We start from the raw sequence: 13,739 nt of genomic DNA, 5'->3' as shown, positions 1-13,739 counted from the left end.
CTGTCTAGAGCTTGCAGCTGTGTTGGTGGTGGCAGGACAACGGGGGAGGGGTGCACATGGAACACAGGAGTAGCTGAGCATGCCTCCGGACCAATCAACAGGAGGCCCGTCAGTTCGGACTGAGCTTCTGTGTAAGGCCAACAAAACAAACCAACGGGAATCACAAAACAGACACACCGTAATATCACAAAGAAGTCTGCTGCATGGATTTTGTCCAAAGCTTTTCTTTTATTAAGGGATGTGAGAATGACCATTCATGACTCAGGATGTGGACAGAGTCTGGGCTCTGCTTCCTCATCAGAAGGCGCTAGCTCCCAGGGAGGTGTTAGAGAGACGTTTGTCCCTCAGTGTTACTATCAGACTAAACAATGGACCCCAAAGAAATGGGAATTTCCCAGGAATCTCATGCTGGGAGATGGCTAGGGCTGGCTTGGAGGGGGTCCCCAGAGTTCTAAGGACTTGTCAGACCACTCTACAGGAGGAGATGGGGGCCTAGTGGGGTCAATGGAGGGCGAGGCTGCTTCCACGTGCGCATCAGCCTTACTTTAGGACCTCAAAGGGGGACTTAGGCTGGAGATATCTTGGATCTCATTGTCTTTCTTTCCAGATGGCCACATGGAATAAATCTGTTTCTGCTTTTCACCATTAACTTTTCTTTCTTTTTTAAATTGGGAATGGATGGCTGAACTTGACTCGGGGCACAGGTTGTGTCTCCCCCAAATTTAATAACAAGAGGTTAATAGGAAGGATTCAGGTCTGTATTGAGCAGTGTAGCCCCGGACTTTGGATTAAGTTCTAGACTTTTCTTGAAGATGTGTAATTCAGGGTAGGGAGGAGCTCCTGGGAGCTCTAGCCTGAGGGAGACAGGCCACCATCTTGGGACTTGTGGCCTGTGCTGTGTCAGATGCCTTCAGGAAATGCCTGTGTAACCCACATGGCTTTCTTAAGGCCCCCAGGATGAAGAACTATTGAATCAAGTCACACCTGTTCTTGGTGGCCACAGGTGTGCTCTTTCTCTTCACAGGTGTGCCCTTTCTTCCTACAGGTGTTCCCTTTCTTCCCACAGGTGTGCCCTTTCTTCCCACAGGTGTGTCCTTTCTCCCCACAGGTGTGCCCTTTCTTCCCACAGGTGTGTCCTTTCTCCCCACAGGTGTGCCCTTTCTTCCCACAGGTATGCCCTCAGCAATGCTTCCCCTGGCCTGCTATGACTCTCTTCACCTCTTTTTAAGCTGGCTTGTACCTTTTACCCAACCCCATATATGTTTTTCTACATGTCCTCTCTTCCTAAGCTTGTGACTTATTTCCTCCTGTGGCTACTACCCTCTCACTCAGAACTTAGGACTACTTTCTGGGCTTGTGTGTTCCTGAAGAAGTGGGCAGTGTGTGTGTGGGGCACTTTCTGGTTGTGGTGGGGGGTGGGCACAGGGGACAGAAGTGTGAGGGAAACACCTGCCTACAGATTTGTTCTTAAAGATAGAGGCAGAATGCCTCAGACCTGAAAGGCTATCTATCCATCCATCTATCTATCTGTTTTAATATCTTTTATTTATTTATTTATTTATTTATTATTTATTTTTGCTTTATTTTTATTTATTTATTTATTTATTTGTAGCCTTGGCTGTCCTAGGCTGGCCTCAAACTCAGATATCTATCTAGCTCTGCCTCCCAAGTGCTGATTAAAGGCCTGCTTCACTGACTAAAACTTTCTTAAAAATTTATTTATGCATTTTAAAAAGAGGAGTGCTATGTGTGCGTGTACAGCTACACGCCAGCAGAGGGCATCAGATACCTCTATGAATTGTGAGCCACCATGTGGTTGCAGGGAACTGAACTCCAGACTTCAGAAGAGTAGCCAGTGTTCTTATCTGCTGAGCCATCTTACCAGCCCATGGCTATCAATACTTTTTTCTCACCTCTGTTTTTTGGCAGACTTCTGCTCTGAGCCTCTGTGGCAGAAGTTGCTCTCTGCACCCCAGCCATGCACCTGGGGAGCAAGGCTAACAGCACCAGGATTTTGGTGACCAGGTGCTGAGGGTTGCAGGGCCAGAGTCCAGGGTAGAGTTCTGCAGCCTGGGAGGACAAAGGGCCAAGACGGGGAAGAGTGGTGGTCTTGTCTGCCAGCCCCCATGATAGGCTTGGGTGGGTCAGGTCCTGTTCAGAACTCACCCTGTAGAGGTGGCGATTGTAGTGGGAACCACAAAGACTGCACTGGTTCCTCCATTCTGGGGCTACCGGTAGGAGATTGGGATGAGAGCCAGAAAAACATTACATGTCTGGTTGTAACAAAACATCCTCTTATAGGACAGTTTCCAACAAACAAACAAACAAACAAACAAGCTCAAAACATCACACGACACAACTAAGTCTCTAAAAAACCCAGAAATTTCCCACTTCAATTTTCTCTTTGATCTTTTCCCCCCAGTCACAAGACCCCTCTGACTTTGGGGGCTCTTGCTTCCTCAGTACCATCTAGGCATGGAGGACTTTGGAGGCTCTCTCTAAATGACTATCATCTGCACCAGGAGGAGTGGACAGTCCTGGCCCCAGTACAAGTAAGCGCACACTGCCACAGGATGTTCTAGGTAAGAGTTTCTTGGAAGCCTGTGAACGCATATTTACTGAAGATCTGCTATGTGCAGAATGCATGGAAGCAGCCTGGGTTCCATGTGACCAGCGACTATAGGTTCAGCCTGCTCAGCATGTCCAGCTGGTCTGTCTGAGCAGCGCTGAAAGTCACCGGCTGCATCCTTGTTAGTCATAGACGGTTGAGGTGGCGGAGTATGCACATCTACTTGAGTCCCCAAAGTCCTGTTCTCAGTAGCCTTCCCAGGAAGTCTGACTAGAAGACCTCTAAGGGAGGCAAAGAACCTCCCCTGGAGGGTAGGGAAAGGGGCCACCCGGAGATGCTAGCAGGTGGAATTTGGAGGTCAGGGTGATAGAGCAGCTGGAATCATGCATTATGGTACACTAGTAGTACCTGAAGTCTTTCACACCATCCATGGTGATGGTTAAAGAGAAAGCCAGCACTTGGGTCATCCCAGTTTGAGAACTGAGATGCCTGTGACTAGGGGCTGGAGCTCTGGGGTAACCTGATGCATATAAAAGCTGGTCTCATCCAGCCCCGACTTCCTTCCCTTAGGTCCTACTCATGGGTGGGTACAGGCGCTTCACAGAGAATGTCAGCCCCGCCCCTATTTGAATGATTGGCACCTTTGAGTGTGCATGTGAATCTGGAGAACGAGGCCCAGGGCTTGTAGTACGCACAGAATTGGCCCCACACCTGGCCTCTGGCCACAGTGCTACCTCCAGCCGCAGTTCCCACTACTCCCTTTCCCCTCCTCACCGGGGAAACAGCAACAGCAGCAGAGGTGAGAGTGGGAACCTGCAGGCCATGGGACCCTTTCCCTGCAGCTGCTGGGACAGGCAGAGGGACAGGTGGAGAGGGAACTGAACATGGCTGGGGAGGAGGCTTGGCTCTGGTGCCTCTTCCAGTATCTCTGTAATAATAGACAAGAAAGGTCCAGACCTGGGGTGGGCACAAGAGAAGTTGCTCTCTCTTGTACCCAGCTGCCATCTACGCTGGAATTCCCTAGGGGAGGAGCTTCTAGGTCAGAGGAAGCAAGTGTCAAGTCCCTGGCCTTTCTCATTGACCTCTCTCCTGTGGGGTGCCGCCTGCACATTCTCCATTACAAGATGGTGCTGACATCCGGCTGGAGTTAGCAGTAAACAAGTCATGTGCGCACGTGCTGGGTAACTTTCCACTCCTTGAGCTCTGCCTCTCCCGTGGCGTCATAGGGCCTGATGAGTTTCAACCAATCAGGGGGCTCCACGTCCAAGGCGAGGACTGATCCCTTTATAAGGGGATGGGCTAGATAGTTCGGGATCTTCTTCGTCTTCACTTCTACTTGATGTAAGCTTATGCTCTGCTTCTCGAGAGCATTAAAGCTTTACCACAGAAGAATCCTATTTTGTGTGCCGTGTCGTTCTTGCTGGTGAGACGGTTGCGCGGGACACTCTCCCTTGTGCCCTTTTTTAAAAGGCTCCAGTCTGCCTGCATCTAGAGCCAAGGAAAATTACTTGAAATTGAACTGCAGGGCCAGGCATTTTGAGGTCTAATCATGTACTCCAAGGTTCTTTGGCTCTAGGGGTGGTCAGATGCTCTGTGTCCAGGCTGTCTTGTGGGTCGCAGATTCCAGGGATGGTCAGAGACTTTATGGCCAGGCTGTCTAGTTGATCACTGATTCCAGGGATGGTCAGAGACTTTATGGCCAGAATTTCTAGTTTGGTCACTGATTCCAGGGATGGTCAGAGACTTTATGGCCAGAATGTCTAGTCACTCACTGATTCCAAGGTTGATCAGAGACTTCATGGCCAGGTTGTTTGGTGGGTCAATGTAATACTTCCATCCTGGGAAGCGTTGTTGGTATTGGGGAATGGTGGAAGGAGAGGAGGGTATATAGAGTCAATTCCAAGAGAGATGTGTAGGTAGGGCTTTTGGAAAAGGTGAGGGCATATAAAGAGATCCTGTGGTGGGGGTTTCTCAGAGGAGACAGAAAGAGGATGAAGCAAAGGAGCAGGGGAGAGGAGGCCCAGGAACCTGGGTGCATGTCCAAGTCTACTGCCTGTGCACACCAGAGACATGAGCCTAAATAGAAGAAAGACTTGAGTCTTTTTTTTTTTTTTTTTTTTTTTTTTTTATTGATTCAGTTTTTAAAAGGACTTTAAGTTACAGAGTTAAGGAGGTGCAATGGGTAGAGTGCTTCCTAGCATGCCTGAAGCCATGGGATTTACCTGTCATGATGCACAGGCTTATAATCTTAGGATTTGGGAGGTGGAGGCAGAAAGAACAGCCTTAGTTGCATAACTAGTTGTAGACCAGCCTGGGCTATGTGAGAACATGTCTCAGAGCAATAACAAAAATCAGACCAGACCAGGCCAGACCAGACCAGACCAGGCTAGACCAGACCAGGCCAGACCTGACCAAACCAGACCAGACCAAACCACTATGAAGAAAACCAGCTAACTCATTCTCACACAATATTAGACTGGATGGTGAGGCTGGATGTAATTTCCTGTTGAGCCACAAGGGGCGCTGCCACTCTATCTGTTAATGGTATCTCTCAGAGTTGGTAATTGGATCTTGTCTAAGACTTGCCTCTAAGTTCACTGCAGTGTCCTGCTCCCTGTAGCTTTGGTGACAGAGAAAGGGCAAAGGAACGGGCAAAAGGAGGAATGTTGGGGGGTGGGGGATCCAAAAGCCCGACTAGGCTTTTAGAACGATGAGTCTACTTGAGACATTCAGATTGGGAAATGATGCTGACCATTACTGGATTGGTTAGGATTTTTATTAAAGGTTTATTTTTACTATTTGTTTATGTGTATGTATGTGTGTGGCTGTAGGGTATGTGCATGTGACTGCAGGTGCCCGTGGAGGTCAGAAGGGTGTTAGATCTCCAGAGCTTCTGTTTACATGATCAACACTTAAGTGTTTGTTTGAAGTGCTGCTAGGTACAGACATGGAAATTACTTGTGTAATAAATATACTATTTTGAATATATTAAACAATGCTTTATATGGTCAGTGAGGTTAAGTGAGGAAAAAAGTGGGTCAAAAACTGAACAGTGAATGGCTTTGGGGGGTCTGGGGATGTGTGGGTATGGCAGCCACAAAGCAGGGTGTGGTCTTTCTGTTCTCTGAAGAGGTGAGAGGCTTCCCTGAGAGATGGTGAGGGTGAAAGCCTGTGAGAGCAACCATACAGGAGAGATGAGTGCGGGGAGAGATTTGAACACGCTTGGCCCAGGACCTGAGGTTAGGACAAAGGCTGTGGGTATCCAATAGGGAATCTGAAAAAAGGGGATGCTGAGGACATTGCTGGCTGCCACGGCCCAGTCACTGGGGCTGAAGACAAGTCGACAGACAGGCTCCTGCTAGGGAGAGGAAAGAGGAGGGCCAGGTTCTGCCAAGACTCTCAGAGGGCCCCTGTGTCAGTCTGGGCTGGCCATGCAGACTTCAGTTGTGTCTTATGTTTTCAAATACCCAGAGAAGAAGAGAGACACCATGTGAATGTTGTTTCTAAGACCTTCCGGGCGTCTTGAGGGTCTCAGGGCAACCATGTATTGTGGTTTGAACGTGACTCATCCCCTTTCCAGAGTGTGTTTGCACACCTAGTCCACAGCTGACAATTTGGTTTGGGAAGGCTGTGGAACCTTTATGGGTGGAGTCTCTCTGGGTAAATCAGGTCACTTTGGCTTTGAGATTCTATAGCTGGGTATCACCTTGTGTTCCTTCTCTGCCTCCTGAGTGTACATGCAATGTGACCAGCCAGCCTCCAGCTAGCAGCTGATGTGGCCTGCTCCTTCCCTGCTAAGGGAAGCCAACATTTCTTCCCTGCTAAGATGATTGTACCCTTTGAAAATTATAAGTCAAAATAAACCCTTTCTTCTTTAAATTGCTTTTGTTAGCATCTTTTATCAGAGCAACAGGGAAACAAAGCAAGGCAAAACAAAATAAAATAAAATAAAACAAGCACCAAACCTAAGACACTGTTCTAGTGTGGCTCAAATCATCTTGAGTCAGTCTACACAGGCCAATGTAATGAAAGCTGTAAGATGCACAGCTATGAGCACACCTGTGAGCACACCTGTGAGCACACCTGTGAACACACCTGTGAACACACCTGTGAGCACACCTGTGAACACACCTTTTGAGCACGTCTGTGATCAATCAGGCCCACTGAGTTTCACTCTGTCACTTGCAAATCTACATGTAGAAACATCACCTATCTTGCAAGGTCACTGTGAGGATTTTTGAGGTATTGTATGTAAAAGTTTGGTGCCCAGTGAACATTTTTAAATGTAAAATCATAATGGAGACATAAATCACTTGGTATCCCAGTAGCATATCAACCAGGCATGGTGGCACACACCTGTGATCGTAGCACAAGGGAGGAGGTGGGGGGGGGACTAGAAGTTCAAAATCATCCTTGGCTACATGAGCATTCTAGTTTTTTATTTAAAATGTGCATTTATCTTCTCCATATAGGCCTATTAAGGGAAGTACCACATCTTTAGTTTAGGTTTTTCCAAGACAGGGTTTCTCTGTGTAGCTCTGGCTGTCCTGAAACTCACTCTGTAGACCAGGCTTGCCTCAAACTCATAGCTTTGCCTGCCTCTGCCTCCTGAGTGCTTGGATTAAAGGCTTGCACTACCATGGCTTGGCTAAAAGCTTAACTTGTTTCTGTTTATTCTAAAGAGTGGACTCACCAATTTAAAAATAAAAGCTAGGTTCCAAGGGAGGGTGGACACTAACTATGATGGTGTAGTCCATACATTGGGTAGGCTAAGGCAGGGGGATTGTAAGTTTAAGGTCAGCTCCAGCCACGTGATAAGATCTCGTCTCAACAAAACAAAACACCCCCAAACAGAAAACCAACCAAGCAAAGCAAAACAAAACAAATCCCCAAGCTAAAAACAAAACACCAAACCAAGCAAGCAAGCAAGCAAGCAAGCAAACAAACAAACAGAAAAGCAAAACCAAACCTAACCAGGTCAGGGCCAAGTCCTGGAGAACTGGCTCAGTGGTTATGAGACTACACTACCCTTACCTAAGTTCAGCTCCAAAACCTATGTCTGTAACCCCAGCTCCAGGGATCCAATGCCCTCTTCTGGATTCTTCAGGATCTTGCACACTGACATGTGAACATATACCTTGGTGACAGCATTTACCTTAGGTGCATAGCATCTGAGTTTGTCTGCTACTCAACAATTGAGGAAAAAGGAGATAATTTTACCAGGCTAGCGAGCTAGCTCAATGGTTAGGAGCACTTGTTCATGCAGAGGACCTGAGTTGGTTCCCAGCAGTCACATGGTAGCTGGTGACTGTAACTCCAGTTCCGGGGGCCAACGCCCTTTGTGACACCATCTTTAAAGGCCTTGGGCATGCGCATAGTGCAACATATACTCATATTAATAATGAAATAAATAAGTAAATCTACAAAAAGTTTTAAGGAAAGGGGGGAATGGAGGGGAGGAGAGAGGAAAGAAGGGAAGGGGAAGGGAGGGGAGAGAGTTATTATATTTTCTTGATCCCTGTGTTGGTTGGCTTTTGTCAACATGACATAAACCTAGACATATCTGGGAGTCATGAAACTCAGTTGAGGAATTGTCTGCATTAGATTGGCCCATGGGTGAATCTGTGGTGCATTTTCTTGATTAATAATTGATGTAAGGCAACCCAGCCCATTGTGGGTAGCATCACTTCTGGATGGGTTAAGCTGGTGGTCTACCAGATAGCTATAAACCTAGCTCTAGAACCTCTAATTATTAGCGCCAGCAACTGTACAGGTGGAAATGGCAGCTCATACTTTACAAGGATGAAAAGTTAGATATTACTCAAAAAATACAATGCATACGTTTAAAAATCATCACAATTATAATTAAAACTTTCATTCCTATTTGGAAGATTATTAGACCTCATGTAAAAACAAGTTTTTTTTTTTTTTTTTTTTTTTTTAAAGAAGTACAATATCATGATTGTTTTGGTAGAAATAGGAGATATGGCTAGGGAAAAGCAAATTTCCCCTGGAAGGAATTTGTGTTGGCAACATTAATAAGATGTATTCAAGATAGAAATGATTAAAACAAATGCAAACCCACCCTTCTCTTTGGAATGATGGGAATGGAAGGATAATGATGGGGGCAGGGAAGGTCTTAGGTCAAAGATAATTGCATGTGCGGCTGAGTAAGACATGCTCTGCCCTTCTAGGAAGAACACGGTGAGACGAGGCAGGCCGTTTGAGGAAAGGTGGCCTGCCGACCATGCACACACACTCCTGGATCTAACCCACAGAACTCTCTAAAATGATTATGGCGGTCCATCTTGAAGATGGCAGCACTCAGGAGGTGGTAGCAGGAGATCAGAAGTTCAAGGTCAGGCTAGAAAGAGGGCTCAGAAGGTAAAGGTACTTGCCACCAAGACTGGAAGCCTTATCAATGCCCAGGACCCACTTGGTGGAGAGAACCAACTCTTGAAAGTTAAGACATGAACAGGAGTCATGTCTCTTCCTACACTATGTGAGTCTGTGGGATAGAAATCAGGCCATTATGTTTAGTAAGTGATGCCTTTACCCAAAGAACAATCTCAGTGGTCCTGTTTTGGTTTTGGTTTTAGACAGTCTTCTATACCTAGGGTTGCTTCAAACTTCTACATAGCTGAGGGTGACCTTGAACTTTTTTATGTTTAGTTATCCCGTGTGTATGTGTGTGTGTGTGTGTGTGTGTGTGTGTGTGTGTGTGCTCTTGAGCATGCCATAGTGTATGTGTGAAGATCTGAGGAAGAAAGAAGGGATAGAAAGTTTATAGGACAGAGGTGGGGTGGATCTGTTTAGAAGTAGATCCTTGGCGGTGATTCCAATTTTTGTTTTCAAAATACCAGCTGTACACTCTAATAGCAAACACCAAACATGAATTATTAGCAGAGGCATGATCTAATAGAAACAGCAAGGCTGTGAAATTGGCAGAAGTCAGCAGAAGTAGCCAGAATCAGCAAGAATACCATGAGAAGTTCTTTGCCGAGTTTCTCTCGACAAAGTGAAGACCAATGAAGACCAATTGTATGGGCTGGTTTTGTGTCAACTTGACACAAGTTGGAGTTATCACAGAGAACGGAGCCTCCTTGAGGAAATGCCTCCGTGAGATTTAGCTGTAAGGCATTTTCTCAACTAGTGATCAATGAGGGAGAGGGTCCAGCCAATTGTGGGTGGTGCCATGCCTGGGCTGGTAGACCTGGATTCTATAAGAAAGCAGGTTGAGCAAGCCAGGGGAAGCCAGCCAGTAAGTATCATCCCTCCATGGCCTCTGCATCAGCTCCTGCTTCCTGACTTACTTGAGTTCCAGTCCTGATTTTCTTTGGTGATGAACAGCAATGTGGAAGTGTAAGCTGAATAAACCCTTTCTTCCCCAACTTGCTTCTTGGTCATGATGTTTGTGCAGGAATAGAAACCCTGACTAAGACACCAATAAAGACCAGCAAAGACCAGTGAAGACCAGTAAAGTGTTGCACTGTATAGCAATGCAAGAGCATCCCCTCACTGCCTGTGGGGTTCTACTTTTACTCTTTCTAAACATCACACACCCTCTCAAGGGTCTGCTCTCAGCAAAACATCAAACACCCTCTCACAAAATAGCTTCCAGAAAAACATTGTGTGATACAACTGAGTTTTTAAAGAAACCAGAAACTTCCACTTCATAAAATAATAGGTTTCAATATGGCTTTCAGATATTCTCATTGGTTGGTTACCATTTCTTCTTTGCTACCCTTTCATTCCCCTCCTCTCCGAAGCCTCCCATTTCTTCCTTCATAACCTGTGTCCCACCATCCCTTCTCCCATAATGTCTTTCTTCCAGGCTGCTTTCTTACCTCCTGTCTTCAACAGACACCCCAAGGCAAGCACACAGTTCCAAAGATTTGACAGTGAAACTCACACATGAGAGAGAACATGCTGTGTTTATCTCCCTGGGCCAGGGCTACCTCATGAGGTGTAATTTTTCCAGTTCCACCCATTTACCTAAAATTTTCATAATTGGATTTTTCTTTATAACTGAATGGAATTCCATTGTATACAGACACATTTGTTATTCAGCCATCAGTTGATAGACATCTAGGCCATTTCTCTGTCCTAGTTATCGTGGATAGAGCAGCAGTGGACAGGAATGAGCCCATGTCTCCCTTGTATAACATGACATAGTACCTGTTAGGCATATGCCCAGGAATGGCATAGTTGGGCCACATGGCAAGTGCATTTCTAGCTTTTTGGGGAGTCATGATAATTCCCATAGTGACTACAGCAGTTGGAACTCCCAAAGATGAGTGAATGCAGGTTCCTCTTTCCTCACACCCTCCCTAATGCTTATTTTCCTAATCTTAGCTCTTCTGATTGGGCCAAGAAGAAATCTCAATACAGATTTAATTTGCATTTTCCAGATAGCTAGTGACTTTGAACAATTTAATATTCCGGAGTGGGTTGGAGAGGTGGCTCAATGGTTAAGACCACTTATTGTTCTTACAGAGGATTGAGTTCACTTTCCAAGAACCAAATCAGGTAGCTCACAACTGCCTGTAACTCCAGATCTGGGGAATCCAATGCAGTCTTCCGGTCACCATGGATATTTCAGTCATGTGCACACATCCACACACAAATTACACAAACACACACAGTGGAAAATAGAAATAAAATCTTTTAAAAAACCCACTTTGTAGTCATTTATACTTTTCTGAGAACTCTCTGTTTAGTTCTACTGTTTTTACATTGGGTTGTTACTGTTGTAATCTTTTTAGTTCTTGGTATAGTCTAGACAGAAACCCTCTGTCAGATGCCTGACTGGAAATAATTGCTTCCCATTTAGTAGGCTTCTGCTTCAGTTGGTTAAGTTCCCTTTACAATGAATGAGCCTTTTAACTTCATAAGGTCCCACAGTTGGCTGTTGGTACCATTTCCTGCATGATCAGGGTTCTATCTAGAAAGTTCTTACCTGAGCCTATATCCCATGGTGTACACCCAATGTTTTCCTCTAGACATTTCAGAGTTTTGGGTTTAATATTGAGATATTCAAGCCATTTGGAATTGACTGGCTTATGTATAGAGTGAGAGAAGGGTCAAATTTCCTTTATCACATATAGATAACCAGTTTCTCTAATATCACATATTAAAGGTGCTTCCCTCTCCCCCCTCCCAAGTGTGTGCTTTGGCATCTTTATCAGCAACCAGGTTGCCATAGGTGTATGGATGTTTTTCTGGGTGCTTGAGTTTATTCTGTTGATCAGTGAATCCATTTCCTTGTGGTTGTTTGTTTGTTTGTACCAGCAACAAGTAGTATAACTTGTTATCAGAGACAGTGATACCTCTGGTAGTGTTTTTCTTGTTCAGGATTGTTTTGGCTCTACAGGGGTCTATATGCTTTCATATGAATTTTAAGATTTTTTTTTTTATCCAATTTACTTGAAGAGTTGCATTGGACTTTTGACAGGAACTGCATTCAATCTGTAGATTGCCTTTGGTAAAATGGCCATGTCCACCATGTAAATGTTACCAAGCCATGTGCACAGGAGGTCTCTTAGATGTCTTCTTCAATTTGTCCCTTAGCATTTTAAAGAACATGTATGCAGACCAGTGGTCAACTTTGGATGCTACTCCTCAAGAGGCATACACTTTCTTCTTTGACACAGGCTCCCATGCTAGCCAAGTATCCTAGCCTGCAGGCCAGCAAAACCCAGGAAATGACTGGTATCTGTGGAAGAAGTGGGGTTAAAGCCTGCCACACCGTAACCAGCATAACCATTTCCAAGTGGTTTCTGTGCATTGATCTTGGGTTCTCAAGTTTGTATAACAAGCACTACAGCAACTGGGCCTTGGCCTTACCATAGCCTGCTGCTTGGTGTGGAGAGAGTCTCTTATAGGCACCATCACCTGTCAATAAAGAAACCTGTGACCAGTGAGCTGAGGCAGGAAATAGGAGGTGGGACAAAGAGAGAAAGTGAGTGAGAGAGCAAAGGGGGAGCAGGGGGAATTATGGGAAATAAAGGTGTCAGAGATTTGCCCTGGAAACTCAGACATAAGAAGACAAGGGGAGAAAACCAGCCACATGGCTGAACTCAGGTTAGAATTAAAGGGATAATAAATTCAGAGCTAGTCGGAGAACAAGCTGAAGTGTATGACTCAGGTGTTTATTAATAAACAAGAATACTCAGAGTTATTACTTCAGAGAAGAGAGAAGTCCTGGGTGGAAAAGCCCAGGAAGTAACGCTTGGTTCTTTAGGCAGAGAAAAAGAAATCATACCAATTCTCCAAAGACCCACCCAGAGCACCAACATAAAGTTAATTCCACTGAGGACTCTCCCAACACAATAGATGTTATAGAACTGTAAATAAATACCCTGTGCCTCATCAATGCTACCCCAGGGTGGAGTTACACAGAAACCCATGTTCACAATGAACCATCCTTGTGTGACAGAAGCATGCCTTAAGACCTAGGATCCTCACAGGATAAGGGGGAAGCCTCTCTGACAGGAACGTGCTTTCCTGACCTGAGGTGAGTGGTCCAGACACTAGTCAGCCTTCTGGGTGAGATCACGTGAGCTGGATGCTATGGGGTGATGGGTTTGCTCTTGGGAACCTTAGCTCCAGCCATTGCTAAAGCAGAATGACCTAATGTACCATTCTTTTCCCACCGATGGGACCAGTTTGTAGAGACCAAAGAGGTAGAAACAAGAACATGTTGATGTGTCCCAGGGAAAGCACTGGGAGGGGACTGAGAGGTGAAAGCAGGGGCATGGGAGGTAGAGGAACATGGAGTAACAGCTTGGGTTGGGACCCTTGCCATGTTGGACTCTGTATCAGTCCAGGCAAAAACACATTCAGCCAGCAGCAGACCCTGGCTCTCCATCTCCCCGCCTCTGGAGCCCTTCATCAAGGAACTCTCATTTCATTCCTGCTAGGAATGATGGCCTCTCCCTGATCACATACACCTTGACCCTCATGGGTTGCACTGAGAGGTCAATGATAAAACACACACAGCATGTTGATGCCTTGTTCTGATCCAATCCTGTGAATGCCATCTTCTACTCCAGGTGTTTCCGAGGCAACAGCATGCAGCTTAACTTGATTTCCCTCTTCCAGTTGCATTACTGTCCAGGTGGGGTTCTTGTCTTCTTGGTTCATGGTTGGGAGTGTTCAGAGGACCACA

The sequence above is a fragment of the Micromys minutus genome, assembly GCF_963924665.1.
Source record: "Micromys minutus genome assembly, chromosome: 5".
NCBI lineage: Eukaryota > Metazoa > Chordata > Mammalia > Rodentia > Muridae > Micromys > Micromys minutus.
Note: the sequence above shows the minus strand (reverse complement) of the source record.